This window comes from Mandrillus leucophaeus, unplaced genomic scaffold (assembly GCF_000951045.1).
Source record: "Mandrillus leucophaeus isolate KB7577 unplaced genomic scaffold, Mleu.le_1.0 Scaffold140, whole genome shotgun sequence".
Classification (NCBI taxonomy): domain Eukaryota; kingdom Metazoa; phylum Chordata; class Mammalia; order Primates; family Cercopithecidae; genus Mandrillus; species Mandrillus leucophaeus.
In genome coordinates this window covers 6,600,271-6,617,848 of record NW_012101366.1, presented here as the reverse complement: position 1 = coordinate 6,617,848, position 17,578 = coordinate 6,600,271, and the positions used below count along the sequence as shown (strand labels likewise).

Below are 17,578 nucleotides of genomic sequence, written 5' to 3'. Positions count from 1 at the left end.
GATTACAGGCTTGAGACACCACGCCCGGCCAACAGACCATGCTTTAAATAGCTACATAGAAATCCTATCTAATAGGAATTCTGAGATTGACTTTCCTTTAACGTATCTGGAATACAAGTACCACGCATTTTACAGATTTGGCTTTGGGTTTTTTCCTTAATTGTTAAATTAACTTTTTGTTTTGAGATAATTGCAGATTTACAAAGAGTTGTAAGTAATAATGAATACAAAAATTCCAATGCCCCTTGCCTAGTTTTCCTACCATGGTAACATCTTGGAAAACTGTATACACAATCACAACAAGAATGCTGACATTGATAAGAGTTAAGATGCAGAATATTTCTATCACCACTAGGATCCCTATGTTGCCCTTTTACAGTAAAACCCATTTCCCTCCCATTAATCTGTTTATTTGGTATATGGTATTACAATGACTGATCTTCAAATACTGAACAGCTTTGCATCTTTGGATTTGTGGCCGGGCATGGTGGCTCATACCTGTAATCCCAGCACTTTGGAAGGCCAAGGCGGGTGGATCACTTGAGGTAGGGAGTTCAAGACCAGCTTGGCCAACATGATGAAACCCTGTCTTTACTAAAAATACAAAAATTAGCCAGGCATGGTGGCAGGCACCTGTAATCCAAGCTACTTGGAAGGCTGAGGTGGGAGAATCGCTTGAACCTGGGAGACAGAGGTTTCAGTGAGCTGAGATCACACCACTGCAGTCCACCCTGGGCAACAGAGTGAAACTCCATCTCAAAAAAAAAAAAAACTTGGTTTTTAATTCTTTTTATATGCTGCTGAATTGTTTGCTAATATTTTCTTAAGAATGTTCACATCTATATTCGGGGGAATTTTGATTTGTAGTTTTTATTTTTTATGCTGTATTTGCCTACTTGGGTGTAAAGATAAACTAGCTTTATAAAATGAAGTAGGAATTGCTCCTTCTTCTATTTTCTGGAAAAGACTGCATAAAATTATGCTAATTCTTCTTTAAACTACAGAGAGAATTCTCCAGCAAAACCATCTGAGCCTAGAGATTTTTTTCTGGTGTGGGGGGGAACTTTTAAATTATAAATTAAGTTTCTTTTTTTTTTTTTGAGATAGGGTCTTCCTCTGTCACCCAGGCTGGAGTGCAGTGGCTCCATCTCTGCTCACTGCAACCTCTGCCTCTCAGGTTCAAGCAATTATCCTGCCTCAGCCTCCTGAGTAGCTGGGATTACAGGTGTGCGACACAACACTCGACTAATTTTTTTTGTTTTTAGTAGAGATGGGGTTTCGGCATGTTGGTAAAGCTGGTCTTGAACTCCTGACCTCACGATCCACCTCGGCCTCCCAAAGTGCTGGGATTACAGGCATGAGCCACCGTGCCTGGCCAAATTTCCTTAATAGTTATAGGGCTATTCAAATTATCTATTTCATATTGGGTGGATTGTGGCAATTTGTTTTTTGAGAAACTGATCCATTTCATCCAAGTTATCAAATTTATGTGCATATAGCTGTTCAGTGTTCCCTTATTATCCTTTTGGTATCTGTAGGATCTGCCGTGATATTCATTTTTTCATTCCTGATGTTGGCAATTTATGTCTTTTTTCTTTTTCAGTCTTATGAGAAGTTTGTCCTTTTTTTTTTTTGACCCTACTAAAAGGACAAGCTCTTTGTTTCATTGATTTTCTCTACTGTTTTTCTGTTTTCAGCTTCATTGATTTCTGCTTTTATCTTCACCATTTCCTTTTTTCTGCTTGCTTTGGATTTAGTTTGCTTTTCTTTTTCTAGGTTCTCTAATAGCTTAGATTATGGATTTGAGACTTTTCCTCTTTTCTGATTTATGCACTTAGTGCATAAATCTAAATTTCCCTCTCAGCACTGCTTTAGCTGTGTCCCACAATTTTTTATGTTGCATTTTCATTTGTATTCATTTCCCTTGAGATTTCCTCTTTGACTCATTATTCAGAAGTATGTTGTCCAGTTTCCAACTATTAGAGATTTTCCTATTATCTTTCCATTATTGATTTCTACACTGTGGTCAGGGAACATACTCAGTATGACTTCAATTCTTTTAAGTTTGTGAGGCTTGTTTTATGGCCCAGAACAAGGTCTACTTTGGTAAATATTCTATGGACTTTTTTTTTTTTTTTTTTTTTTTTAATTTTGAGACAGGGTCTTGCTCTGTCACCTAGGCTGGAATGCAGCAGCATGCTCATGGCTCATTGCAGCCTCAACCTCCTGGGCTCAAGGGATCCTCCCACCTCAGTCTCCCTAGTTAAGAGCTCCTGTTCTCAAGCAATCTGCCCACCTTGGCCTCCCAAAGTGCTAGGGTTACAGGTGTGAACCACCACACCCAGCCTTCACAGACAATTGACTGATTGATTGACTGATTGACTGATTAACTGAAACAGTCTCACTCTGTCACCCAGGCTGGAATGCAGTGGCACAATCTCAGCTCACTGCAACCTCTGCCCCCCAGTTCTAGCAATTCTCATACCTCAGCTTCCTGAGTAGCTGGGATTACAGGCGTGCGCAACCACAACCAGCTAATTTTTGTATTTTTAGTAGAGATGGGGTTTCACCTTTTTGCCAGGCTGGTCTTGACCTCCTGACTCCAAATGATCTGCCTGCCTCGGCCTCCCAAAGTGCTGGGATTACAGGAGTAAGTCACCACGCCCTGCCTCCATGGACTCTTGAAAAACGTGTATTCCACCATTGTTGGAATGTCATATATACGTAAGTTGGATAAATAGAGCATTCTACATAAGTCAATATGTAAACTTTTTATGTACAAATTTTAAAACTTGTCTTTCTCTCATAGGTAAAGGCTGGCTGCTGGTCACTTTCCTTTTTTTTTTTTTTTTCCAAATTTTAATTACTATGTTATCTTGGCATGAAGTTCTTAGCATGGTTTTATCCTACTTGGGGTTTGCTCAGCTTCTTAAATCTGAGGACTCTGTCTTTTGCCAAATATGGAAATTTTACAGCCAGTATTTCTTCGATTGCTTTTCCAGCTCTGCTCTCATTCTCCTCTCCTGAAATTCTAATGACACAAATGTTAGATTTTTAGTTATGGTCCCACAGGTTCTGGAAGCTCTATTCTTCTTATTCATTTTTGTCTGTTTTTCTTCCTGTTATATGGGTAGGGTAATTACATTGTTCTATCTTCCAGTTAACTGATTCTTTCCTCTGTCCCCTCCATTCTGTTGTTGAGTCCATTTGCTGAACTTGTTACTTTAATTATATTTTTCACTTCTAACATTTCCATTTGGTTTTTGTTTATATGTTCTATTTTTCTCCTGAGACTATTTTTTTTTGAAGGTGTCTTTTTCATTTGCTTCATATTCATTAAATGCTCATTGAAGAAATTTTATCATAGCAGCTTTAAAATCTTTTTCAGATAATTCTAATATGTCCTTGTCTTAGCCTATTCAGGTTGCCATCACAAAACACCATAGACTAGGTAATTAATAGAAATTGATTTCTCACAGTTCTGGAGGCTGGAAAGTACACTATCAAGGGGCCGGCAGATTTGGTATCTGCTGAGGGTCTGTTCCTCACAGATGGTGTCTTCTAGGTGTCCTGACGTGACAGAGGGGTGGAAGAGACAAGGCAGCTCTCTGAAGCCTCTGTTTAAAGGGCATTAATCCCATTCACAAGGGTAGAGTCCTCATGACATGATCATCTCCCAAAGACTCCACCTTCTAATTCCAACAGATTAGGTTTCAATATAGGAATTTTGGAGGGACACATACACTCAAACCATAGCAGTCACTGTCATTTTTCAATCAGTCTGAGATCTTCCTTGTTTTTAGTATAAGTGATTTGTGTTTGAAATTTGGACATTTTCATATTATGAGACTCTGGATCTTATTTAAACCTCCTGTTTTAGGTGGTTTTCTCTAACACCACTCTGGCGGGGGAGGGGTGCCACCTTGTTACTGCCAGGCAGAGGCAGAAGTCCAGGTGGCCCATTCAGCTTCCATGATACTCAAGGGTGGTGGGCTCCTCATTCCTGCTGGGTGGAGATGGGAGTTCCAGGTCCCCATGTATTCTCCACTGACAGTGTGGTGGGGATGGCCTCATACACACTGGGGACAATGAGGGTCCTGACTCTCTGCAGGCTTCCCCCGACATCATACCAGAAGGAAGGGAGATGAACAGTTCATTACTGCCATGTGGAGGTAAAGTCCTGGTTCTCCATGTGGTCTCCACTGGTCCCATGAGTACAGTGGGGACAGTTCTCACTCCTGGCTGGCAGGGGTGACATTTCCGGCACCTACTGCCTTCTCTAACACCTCCATGGCAGCAATGTTGTATGCCTCACCGTAGCCCCGCAAGGATAAAAGTCTAGGCTTACCACTTGGCCCTTGATCAGGTAGCTGGTAGTGTAGCAACAGTTTTTTTCTGTGATGTTTGGCTAGAGGAGAGCTGTTACTGTCTACAAGTTTTCTGACTTGCTAGGCTGCCTTTTCTTGGCTAGAGAGAACAGGCTTTTGTTGGGCCTTTTTCTGTCTTCGCCTGTTGGCAGTTATCAAGGTTGCTGACTTCTTTAGCTTCAACTGTGAAATACACACAGGGAACATACCACTGTGTCATTCCTGGTCTCCTGAGGTCCCTAGACTGTCTGCCTTTTTCTCCTCCAGAGTCTTATATAAAATGTCCAAGGCTTTTAGTTGCATTTGGAAGGAAAGAACAGGGGAGAGATGGATAACATAGATGAGGATGGATCTCCATTTTCCCAGACGTCCCTGGTGTAAGAAATTTTTAAAACTGGTTTTCTTCAAACTATAAAAAATAATCTTCAATAGTCTGCTTCTGAAAATGCTTATAACACTGTTTTACATTCATTACTTATATAATAAAGTATATATTTTTTAAATGAATTAAATAAATTTTAATCTTGGTCATTTTACTAAGGAAAATTTTTGCTGGGTTTGTGTGCAAGAGCAATTTTTAAACTATTATTTTCTGAAGAACATTTAAATAGTAACATTAAATTATTCTCCGGGCTGGGAATGGTAGCTCACACCTGTAATCCCAGAACTTTGGGAGTCCGAAGCAGGACTGCTTGAGCCCAGGAGGTTGAGTTCAGCCTGGGCAACAGAGCAAGACCCCATCTCTTAAAAAAAAAAAAACAACTGACTGTGTGTTGTGGTGCACACCTGTATTCCTGGCTTCTAGGGAGGCTGAAGCAGGAGGATCACTTGAGCCCAGGAGGTTGAGTTCAGCCTGGGCAACAGAGCAAGACCCCATCTCTTAAAAAAAAAAAAACAACTGACTGTGTGTTGTGGTGCACACCTGTATTCCTGGCTTCTAGGGAGGCTGAAGCAGGAGGATCACTTGAGCCCAGGAGGTTGAGGCTACAGTGAGCCATGATCGTGCCACTGCACTCCAGCCTGTGTGACAGAGCAAGACCTTATCAACAATTATTCTCCTAAAATATTTGTAGAGTCTTTTTTTTTTTTTCTGAGACAGAGTCTCACTCTGTTACCAAGGCTGGAGTGCAGTGGTGCAATCTCAGCTCACTGTAACCTCCACCTCCTGGGTTCAAGCAATTCTTGTGCTTCAGCCTCCCAAGTAGCTGCGACTACAGGTGCCTGCTGCCTACCTCAAGTGATCCACCCACCCGGGCCTCCTAAAGTGCTGGGATTACAGGTGAGCCACTGCAACTGGCCTTTTTTTTTTTTAGAGCCAGGGTCTTACTATGTTGCCCAAGTTGGTCTCGAACTCCTGGCCTCAAGCGATCCTCCTGCCTCAGTCCCCCAGAGTGGTGGGATTACTGGCGTGGGCCACTGCACCTGGCTGGCATCTATTTTTTAAAGTGTTCAGCTACACTGATAAAGAGGAAAGCCAAAACCCTTAAAAGAAAGCAAAGTCAGTCGGAAAATCTGATGTGGTTAAGGACTGGTGTTGCTGAGATTCAGAACCAGGTGTAGGAAACCATGCACCAACTGCAAGGTGTTCCAGAGCAGTCAGTGTGAAGCTGGAGCAAGTATTCCCAATTCACTGTTCTAGGCAAATCACAGAATCCAACAGAGAGAATATTACATAGGAAGAAAACAAAATTCCATCACAGAGGACTAAGAACGTGGAGGAAAAGATATAAGGTAGATGGAAATGATTATAGATTAAAGAGAAAGCACACGTTACTGTTCAAAATGTACAGGTCATTATAAAGTTGAATTAATCTGTCCATAGCCTTCAAAATAGTAACAATTTATTGTAGACTAGCATTTTTTAAAAATATTAGCTAATGCAGAAACAGAAAACAAAATACTGCATGTTCTCACTTCTAAGTGGGAGCTAAATGATACGAACTTATGAACACAAAGAAGTAAACAACAGACACTGGGTCTACTTGAGTGGAGAGGGTGGGAGGAGGGAGAGGAGCAGAAAAGATAACTATTGGGTACCGAGCTCGGTACCTGGATGATGTAATAATATGTACAATGAACCCCCATGACACATGTTTATCTATGTAACAAACCTTCACATATGCCCCCAAACCTAAAATAAATATTTTTTAATTTCCATTAAAAAATATATTAGCTTATGTTTATTTTACCAACTAGAAAAAATAGGATAAACAGCTCAAAAGAGGTCCATTCAATAAATAATTTTGATTGACTAGCTTTTTTGTATACTAATGAAAGGCTATGGATAAATGGTTTCTATAGATAGCTAAAGGTTTAAGTTATTGTAGAATTCTAATCTTATTATAACTTGTACTCCCATTTCAAATTAATGGAGCCAAGGAAAAAATTCAAATAATGAAACTAGAATAACTGGCTAACTCAGCTGGAGAAAAGAACCTGCATCTTACTGCTTACATCAGAAGTCCCAACTGTATTACAAATATAGATGTAAAACAAACAAAAAACAACTAAAAGCATAATACATCAGAATATAAGTTATGGAGAAAAAAATTTTCAACACAAAACTAAATCATAAAAATGATATTTTACTACATAAAATTTAAAAACAGCATACCCAGTTATTAGGCAACTGAAAATCAGAAGAAAAACATCTGTAACACATGACAGCATTAGCATCTTTATAATCAGTCAAATAAGAAATAAGCAAATTTCCCAGCAGAAAAATTGTCAAGTGACTCAAATAATTCGCATTCTCATATGTACAAGAAATATATATAGCCAACAAACATTTTAAAAAATCTTTTAACCTCCCTGAAAGCAAATAAATCCAAAAGCAAACAATTAAATGTCATTTAAAATTAAATAGAATTGGTAAAGTCTGCATATAAATGGTCATCTTCCCACTGGTGGGAAAGTGGTATAGTAAGAATGTAAATTGATAGAACCATTCTGGAGGGCAATCTGACAAATGTCTATTAAATTTAACGTGTGCACATCCTTGACCCCAAAATTCCATAATTAGGTAATCTATTCTTAAACATTCACACAAATATGAAATACATATACACACTCACACATATATTTCATACACACAAATACACCACAGCACTAAATAAAACACACAAAAAAGGTTAGCACCAAATTATTCATCATTAAAGAAGTGAAAGAAAAACATTTATAAAATGAGGTAATAGGCCAGGCATAGTGGCTCACATCTGTACTCCCAGCACTTTGGGAAGCCATGGTGGGAGGATCGCTTGATTCCAGAAGTTTGAGACTATGCTGGGCAACACAGTGAGATCCTGACTCAACAACAACAACAAATTAGCCCGGCAGGGTGGCACACACCTGTAGTCTACTTGGGTGGCTAAGGTGGGAGGATCACTTGACTCCAGGAATTTGAGGTTATACTGAGCTATGATCACACCACTATACTCCTGCCTGGGCAAGAGTGTGAGATCCTGTCTCAAAAAATAAAATGAAATGAAATAATATTAAGTCATTAAAAAGGATAAAATAGACCTATGTGTATAAAATGGAAGTATATTTACAGTAAATTAGTGAAAATAAGTAAGTTGCAAAACCAACATGTACAGTACAATGCCATTTTTGTTCAAAATAAAGCAATGTGTTGGAATATGTGTGCATATGTACCACAGGTTGGCAAACTACAGCTGAATGGCCACTTATCTCTGAAAATAAAGTTTTATTAGGAAATAGACATGCTCGTTTATTATAACAGACATCATATACAACCCACAAAACTGCAAATAGTTAGACATAGCCCTTTAAGAAAATACATAGCCAAATGTTGATATATACCAAATTAACTGAAATTACCTCTTCTCTACTCTTGTTTCTTTATGTTATCTATTTCTGTAATATCTGGCTGGCTATAGTGGCTCACGCCTGTAACCCCAGCACTTTGAGAGGCTGAGGTGGGAGGATGACATGAGGCCAGGAGTCTGCGACCAGACTAACCGTCATTACTTCAGGAAAATCAACATAAAGGGAAAAAGGAAAAATATGTGTCCAGGGCATTCCCAGGTAAAGATGGTAAAGTGAACACAGGCATTTAGCCTAAGGTGACTCTAGGTACCCCACAAAAACAATAAAGTGTTTTTCTCATTTTAAGCACAAATCCTCAAGGCTAAAGATAACAAACAAGAAAGGAAACCACAGTAACAAAACTCCAGAGCTGAATGGTAACTGACTTAGCAGACCTGAAAAGACTAAATCTTTAATGAGAAGTAAGAAAAGCCAAGAAGCAATCCTGTTTTCTCCATAGAATTCTACCCCGAAAGGTCCCAGAAATTTTACACCATGTACTACTGAAAACAGAGGTAAAGAAAGGACTAAAAACCTAGATGGACTAGGAGCAAAGTTCTGGGATATATGTGCAGGATGTGCAGGGGTTTTTTATTCCTAAAAAGATGCAACAAAAATTTTTTGTTGTAAATTGACAATTTATACTTGTATAAATTTATGGGTTACAAAGTGATGTCATAAATTGTGGATACAATATGTAATAATTAAATCAAGCTAGTTAACATATCCAATACTTCAAATATATTTCTGTGATAAGAACATCAATTTTGAAATCCATAATACCCCATTATTAAGTATATGCACCATACTGTACAACAGAACTCAAAAAAGTATAAAACATATTCTTCCTGTCTGAGATTTTGAACCCTTTGACCATCATTTTTTTTTTTTTTTTGAGACAGTCTCACTCTGTCACCCAGGCTGGAATGCAGTGGCACAACTTCGGCCCACCGCAACCTCTGCCTCCTGGGTTCAAGTGACTCTCCTGCCTCAGTCTCCACAGCAGCAGAGACTATAGGCAAGCAACGCCATACCCGGCCAACTTTCTTTGTATTCTTAGTAGAGATGGGGTTTCGCCATGTTGTCGTGGCTGGTCGCAAACTCCTGACCTCAGGTGATCCACCCACCTTGGCCTCTCAAAGTGCTGTACCACACGCATGAGCCACCATGCCTGGCCTAAAATTTTTATGAGACAAAATATCAATTTCAAAACAGCATCAAAAAGTGAGCAGGCCAGGCACAGTGGCTCACACCTGCAATCCCAGCACCTTGGGAGGCCAAGGCATATTTTTCTGTACTAAAAATACAGAAGTTTTTATCTCTACTAAAAACACCAAAAAAAAAAAAAAAAACAAAATCAGCTGGGCATAGTGGCACGAGCCTGCAATCCCAGCCACTCGGGAGGCTGAGGCAGAAGAACTGCCTGAACCTGGGAGGCAGAGGCTGCAGTGAGCTGAGAATGTGCCACTGCACTCCAGCCTGGACAACAAGAGCAAAACTTCATCTCAAAAAAAAAAAAAAAAAAAAAAGAGTTGAGCATATGTAACCTTCCTCAGCTCACAGTAGAGCAAATAGGTCAACAGAATAATAATTCATGCTATTGCATGTGTAATGAACTGGCAACAAGAAAACATTGGTTGCAGAAAGGCAGAGGAACTGTGTCTTTTAAGATTTAGAATGGAGGGGCTTCATAATCATCTGGCAACCATTCAATGTTGTATCTACGGTTAAAATGTACATGATAGGAACTCCGGGAATCTTAAGGGTCAACTGTGGCCACAATGTAACACTTATGCTGAGCTACTCTCTGTACTAAGCAGTCATTTGCATAGGTTCCTTTGTGTGTACACAGTTCAAATCTTGGATCCTTGGCAATCCTTAGAGCCACTCAATACTTCTGCCCCAATTTCTCAATTTCAGCCATTACACAATCAGTTATACAAGGGATACACTTGGCATACAGACAGTCCATCGCTAACTGCACTAAATCCAGTTTCGCTTTTAAGGAAAAGTTGATAAAGTTGGTATCAATGAGGATGTAGTAAGGTGGGCCCAGCTGTGTATTACATTGGAAAAATAAGCAGGAAGGGTGTTGGGGAACTTCTCTTTCCTTTAATGTGCTGGGATCCTTCTTTTCTTTCTTTTTAGGTTTTAATCTATCCTTTTCTTTGAGCCTCTGATCTCTGAGTCTAAGCATGCACTTCATGGTTGCATACTTCCTTGTTTTCTTTTGCTTCCCCATGGTCACACCACACTCCTGTTTCTTCGGATGTGCAGGTTTGTTACAGAGATAAACGTGCACGATGGTGATTTGCTGCACCTATCAACCCATCACCTCTGTAGGTATTAAGCCCAACATGCATTAGCTATTTTCTATGAAGCAATTTCATCCTTAAATTCTGTGCACCACTCCAAAACCTCCCCCACTGCAGGAGATCTGAGACGTATTTTCTTAAGGGGATAGAGCAGTTGAGGGCCTGGGTTTACACTGGAAACTGGAAGAGTAAATAAAAGTAGTGAGTGCTGAGATCACTCTTCCTTGCCCAGCCTTTTTCTCTCACTCAGATCCCAGAACACTTACAGGCCTATACTCTCCAGCAACAGATAGGAAGTGCTTCTCCAGGGTATCTGACCAGCACAACAGGAGAGACCTAAATATACTGATATCAGAGAGCATCTCAAAGGAATAAAATACATTGATACCATGTAATAAAAAATTTAGGCCAAGCGCGGTGGCTCACCCCTGTAATCCCAACACTCTGGGAGGCGGAGGCAGGTAGATCACATGAGGTCAGGAGTTCAAGGCCAACCTGACCTTGAACATGGTGAAACCTCATCTCTACTAAAAAACATAAAAATTAGCCAGGCGCGGTGGTGCATGCCTATAGTCCCAGCTTCTCGGGAGGCTGAGGTAGAAGAGTCACTTGAATCCAGGAGGCGGATGTTGCAGTGAGCCAAGACTGCACCACTGCACTCCAGCCTGGGCAACAGAGCAATTCTCCGTCTCAAATTAAAAAAAAAAAAAAAATTTAGCTGATCTTTTGTCTCCAGTTCTTGGGAGGTAGCCACTAACTGCCTGGAATTTCCTGAGTGACGAATGTCTTTGTTAGTCATGGTAGGCCCCTGGGACCACATCTGTTAGTTTACCTTAAGGAGGCAACTCAGAGTGGGGCCCGAGATATTTTATGCTAATGGGATGACTCAGAATCGGGGGTTGGGGAGCTGGCCATATCAGAAAGGACGACCATTTGATTAGAGAGTTGGGGATTTTCAGCTGACTTCCAGGGAGGGGAGGAAGGGTGGAGATTAAGTTCAACCACATGGGCAATAATTCAATCATGCCTAGATAATGAGACCCCAATAAAACTGTACTTTGGAGTTCAGGTGAGCTTTCCTAGTGGGCAATATTCTGCATATTATCACACATTGATGTGTGTTGGATATGCCAGGAAGGTAATGTGTCCTGGTTCTATGAAGAGAGGATAACAGAAACTGCATCTTGTACCCTCCCAGCCTTTGTCCTATGCGTATCTCCCTTTGGCTGGCTCTAGTATCTATCCTTCTTCTATAGTAAAACTGTAATAGTAAGTATACTTGGCTCTCTGTATCTGTAGGGAATTGGTTCTAGGACCCACCATGGATACCAAAATCCATGGATGCTCATGTCCCTTAGACCTCTGTATCTGTGGGTTCTGCATCCACAAATTCAAACAATCATAGATTGAAAATAAAGTATTTATATCAAAAGTAATGCATAATTCTTTTCAGTGAGTTTTATGGGTCAATCTAGTGAATTGTCAAACATGAGGAGGTAATGGGAACCCACAAATTTGTAGCCACTTGGTCAGAAGTGAAAGTGGCCTGAGAATACCCTAACTAGTGTCTGGTTTCTGAAGTGAGGGCAGTCTTGTGGAGCACTGTGCCCTTACTGCAGGCCTAACGGCAGGTAGTTGGTATAAGAAGTCATCGTAAATGTTAAGGATATACCCAAGGAAATGTCCCAGCCAGATCATCCTATAATGAATACCACACAAAAGCTCAGCATTTGCCATCAACCTTTTAGTGTCTCATTTCTCAAATACAAAGAAAAACGATCACCAGATATATTTGGAAGAAACATAAAAACACTTCAGAAAAGCTACCATTGGTAACCTCAGAGATGTAACAAAAGACAGCTTTTTTTTTTTTTTTCTGGAGACAGCGTCTCACTCTGTTCCCCAGACTAGAATGCAGTGGTGTAATCTCGGCTCACTGCAACCTCCGTCTCCTGGATTCAAGTGATGCTCCTGCCTCAGTCTCCTGAGTAGCTGGGATTACAGGTGTCTGCCACCATATCCAGCTAATTTTCATATTTTTAGTAAAGATGGGGTTTCACCATGTTGGCCAGGCTGGTCTCGAACTCCTAACCTCAAGTGATTTACCTGCCTAGCCTCCCAAAGTGCTAAGATTACAGGTGTGAGCCACCGCACCCAGCCCAAAATGAAGCTCTTAGAAATTAAAAATATTAGATGAGATGAAAAACTCCATAAAGATCTGGAAATTAAGCTAAGGAAATCATCTCAAAAAATGAAGTAAAAAGATAGAAATGGAAAGTAAGGTAAATAAGGGAAAACTGGAGGACAACAGTCCAGAGAGCCCAAAAGCTGAATAACAGAATGCCAGAAAGAGTGAATGAAAAACATAGAAATCAAATTAATAAATTAAGAAAGTATCCCAGAATTGAAAGACATAAATTGCAGGATGTCCTGCTGAGGGCCCAACACCTGTACGAAAGAGACCCATACCCAGTCACATCATTGAGAAATTTTAGAATGGTGTGGGACAAAGACCTTACAAGTTTCCAAAAATTAAGTCACATAAAAAGGATAAAGAACAGCATCAGCTTCTCAAAAAGAACACTGGAACCTAGGGGGATGAGGAGTAAAACAGAACAGAGCAGAGCCTTTAAAATCTCAAGGAAAATTATTTCCAACTTAGGATTCTGTACCCAGCCAAACTTACAATGAAGCATGAGGGTTGAGGGAAAAAAGATCTTTTCAAGATATGTAAGAACTCAAAACTTTTACCTATCTGCATCTTTCTCAGGAACCTACCAGAAGATCTAGTCCCTTAAAATCAGGGGATAACCAATAAAGGGGAAGCTAAAAAATTCTAGAAAATAGGAGATCCAATATAATAGAGGAGTAAAATAAATCTACAAGATGATGACAAATTGTGATCTTAAAACAATTCACTGTTGCAATCCTATAGAGAGCAAACAGTCCAGGCCAGAGCTGATTAGAAGGCATCGGGAAAGACTTCTTCAATATACAGGAATTGCTAAAAGGCTTAATGTGTCTGAATATGCTAGGAGAATATTTAAACAACTGTAGGGGGATGCCGTAGAAAACTAGGCAAAGAAGCAAAAATCAATACTTATTATACTCTAGGGTGAAAGTTTATAGGAAAGTAACCATAATGTAATAGAGAAATACATTGTTCTATTGCACTTCACTTTACAGATACTGTGTTTTTACAACTGAATGTTTGCAGCAACTCTGCATGGAGCAAGTCTATTGGTGCCATCTTTCTAACAGTATCTGCTCACTTTGCGTCTCTGTCACATTTTGGTAATTCTCATCATATCAGACTTTTTCATTATTCTTGTATCTGCCATGGTGATCTGATCAGCAATTGCTGATGTTAACATTGGAACTGTTTTGGGACACCCTGAATTGTACCTATATAAGACAGCAGACTTAATTCATAAATGTTACATGTGTTCTGACTGCTGCATCGACTGGTCTTTCCTCCGTCTCTCTCCCTCTCTTCAGGCCTCCCTATTCCCTTAGACATAACAATATTGAAATTAGGCCAATTAGTAACCCCACAATGGCTTCTGAGTGTTCAAGTGTAAGAAAGAGTCCCTTTTCTCTCACTTTAAAAGCCAGAAATGATTAAATTTAGTGAGGAAGCATGTTGAAAGCTGAGACAGGCTGAAAGCTAGGCCTTGTGCCAAACAGTGAAGCTGTGACTGCAAAGGAAAAGTTCTTGAAGAGAATTAAAAGTGCTACTCCAGGGAACACATGAATAATAAGAAAGAAAAACAGCTTTATTGCTGAAATGAAGCAAGTCTGAGTGGTCTGGATAAAACATCAAACCAGCCACAACATTCTCTTAAGCCAAAGCCTAATCCAGAGCAAGACCCTAACTCTCTTCCATTCTATGAAGGCTAAGAGAGGTTAGGAACCTGCAGAAGAAGAGTTGGAAGCTAGCAGAGGTTGCTTTTGAGGTTTAAGGAAAACAGCCATCTCCGTAAGATTCAAGTGCAAGGCGAAGCAGCAAGTGCTAATGGAGAACCTGCAGCAAGTTATCTAGAAGACCTAGCTAAGATAATTGATGAAGGTGGCTGCGCTAAGCAACAAATTTTCACTGTAGACAAGATAGTCTTCTATAGGAAGAAGATGCCATCTAGGATTTTCATAGCTAGTGAGGAGAAGTCAATGCCTGACTTCAAAGCTTCAAACGACAGGCTGACTTTCTTCTTAGGGGGTAATGCAGCTGGTGACTTACAGTTGAAACCAATGCTCATTTATCATGTTGAAAATCCTAGAGCACTTATGAATTATGCTAAATATATTCTGCCTGTGCTCTATAAATGGAACAACAAAGCCTGGGTGACAACATATGTTTACTGAATGAGTTACTGAACATTTTAAGCCCACTAAGACCTACTGTTGAGACCCACTGTTCAGAAAAAAATGATTCCTTTCAAAATATTACTGCTCCTTGACAATGTGCGCAGTCACCCAACAGCTCTGAAGAAGATGTACAAGGAGATTAATGTTTCCATGGCTGCTAACACAACATCCATTCTCCTGCCCATCAATAAAGGAGTCATTTGGACTTTTAAGTCTTATTATTTAAGAAATACATTTCATAAGGCCAGAGCTGATGCGTCTGGACAAAGTAAACTGAAAGCCTTCTGGAAAGGATTCACTATTCTAGATGCCATTAATAATATTTATGATTCACGAAAGGAGGTAAAACTGTCAACATTTACAAGAATGAATGAATGAATTAGAAGGTGATTCCAGCCCTCATGGATGACTTTGAGGGGTTCAAGACTTCAGTGGAGGAAGTAACTGCAGAATTAGAAGTGGAGTCTGAAAATGAGACTGAATTGCTGTAATCTCATGACAAGACTTGAACAGATGAGGAGCAGCTCTTATGGAAGAGGAAAGAAAGTAGTTTTTTGAGATGGAATCTACTGGTGAAGATGCTGTGGACACTGTTGAAATGACAACGAAGGATTTAGAATATTATGTAAAATTTATTGGTAAAGCAGCAGTAGGATTTGTGTGGATTGACTCCAGTTTTGAAAGAAGTTTTACTGCAGGTAAAATGCTATCAAATAATCCATGCTACAAAAAAAAAAAAAATCTTTCATGAAAAGAAGAGTCCATCAATGTGGCAAACTACAGTATTGTCTCATTTTATGAAATTGCCATAGCCACCCCAACCTTCAGCAACCACCACCCTGATCAGTCAGCAACCTTTGACATCAAGGCAAGATCCTCCACCAGCAAAAGGAGTATGACTTGCTGAAGGCTCAGATGATTGTTGGCATATTTTAGCAATAAAGCATTTTTAATTAAGGTATGTACATTGTTTTTTAAGACATAATGCTACTGCACACTTAAGAGATTACAGTATAGTATAAACTTAACTTTTATATGCACTGGGAAACCAAAAGAGTTGCGTGACTTGCTTATTGTGATATTCACTTTATTGTGTGGATTGGAACAGAATCCACAGTATCTCTGAGGTATGCATTTACATGGCTCAATAATGAATACCATCAACATGGTCATAATAGTACAAATACTGAATATTATTCTAAACAAAATTATGAAGGGAAAATGAAAGGACAAGAAGGATATGGATGTGACAACAGCCTGGGGGGTGGATGGAATGCATTTTTAGGTGAGAAAGAAAGCTAAACTTCACCTTGCATAGTGAGAAGTTAACAGATAACATCTAAAACTGAAAAATCTAAAAGTAGCTCATAGGGCATATTATTTAGATACAGAAATAATCACCAAAAAAAATGAGATGAAAGAATTAAAAATGGGTGGCTCTAAAGAACAGGAAATTTGAGGACTTTTGTGAGTGGAAAAAACTGCCCTTTTTCATTACAGGAATCATAACATACTTTGATTATTTAAATACATGCATGTATCACTTTTTTTTGAGACAGCGTCTCATTCTGTCACCCAGGCTTAAGTGCAGTGGTGTGTGATCACGCCTCGCTGCAGCCTCAACCTCCCAAGCTCAAGCAGTTGTCCCACTTGAACCTTCCAAGTAGTTGGAACTACAAGTGCGCGCCACCACGTTCCTCTAACTTTTGTATTTTCTGTAGAGAAATGGTTTCACCATGTTGCCCAGGCTGGTCTGAAACTCCTGGACTCAAGCAATCCGCCTACCTCAGCCTCCCAAAATGCTGGGGTTACAGGTGTGAGCCACTTTGCCCAGCCATAACTTTTAATTAAACAAACAAAACTGAAATAGAGAAAATGTCCACACATTCATGTATATACATTGTTCCAGACAGAACCATACTATCTGTTCTCTCTCCTTTTTAAGTCTTAAAGGAAAGAAATAACATGTCATGAGAAGAAACTTAAAACACAGCAGGACCCAGTAATGTGGAAGGGAGAATAGCAATAAGCAATACTGGAGATATATAGGCAAATCCTGCTTCTTAGGAAATAATAAATGCTATACAATTGATGGCTTATATTGGGATAATCAGGAAAATTTAAACATAAACTAGATATGATACTGTATTATGTCCAAAGAGGTCATTTTTTAAGACTTTTTTTTTAAGAGATGAGGTCTCACTGTCTTGCCTAGGCTGGAGTATAGTGGTGCAAACATGGCTCACTGTATCCTTGACCTCCTGGGCTCAAGCGATCCTCCCACCTCAGCCTCCTGACTAGCTAAGGCTAAAGGTGTGTATCACCACGCCTGGCTAATTTTTTTTTTCTTTGAGATGCAGTCTCACTCTGTTGCCCAAGCTAGAATTCAGTGGCACTATCTCGGCTCACTGCAACCTCTGCCTCTCTGGTTCAAGAGATTCTCCTGCCTCATCCTGCCTCAGTCTCCCGAGTAGCTGGAATTACAGGCACCCGCCACCATGCCTGGCTGATTTTTTTTGTATTTTTAGTAGAGGTCTCACTTTGTTGCCTAGGCTACTAGGCTAGTCTCAAACTCGTGGGCTCAAGCAATCTTCCCACCTTGGCCCCCCAAAGTACTGAGTACTGAGATTACAGGTGTGAGCCATCAATACCAGGCCAAGATACATTTTTGGTTTTTCTTGTTTTTTTTTTTTTTTTTTTTTG

At 39.9% G+C, this 17,578-nt stretch overlaps 1 protein-coding gene across 5 annotated transcripts in view; it reads right to left on the bottom strand.

Moving 5' to 3' along the window:
- The window catches only part of CCDC126 (coiled-coil domain containing 126), a 41,201-nt gene that overhangs the window by 8,945 nt on the left and 14,678 nt on the right, over positions 1–17,578 (bottom strand). The gene's annotated exons all lie outside the window — the stretch shown is intronic.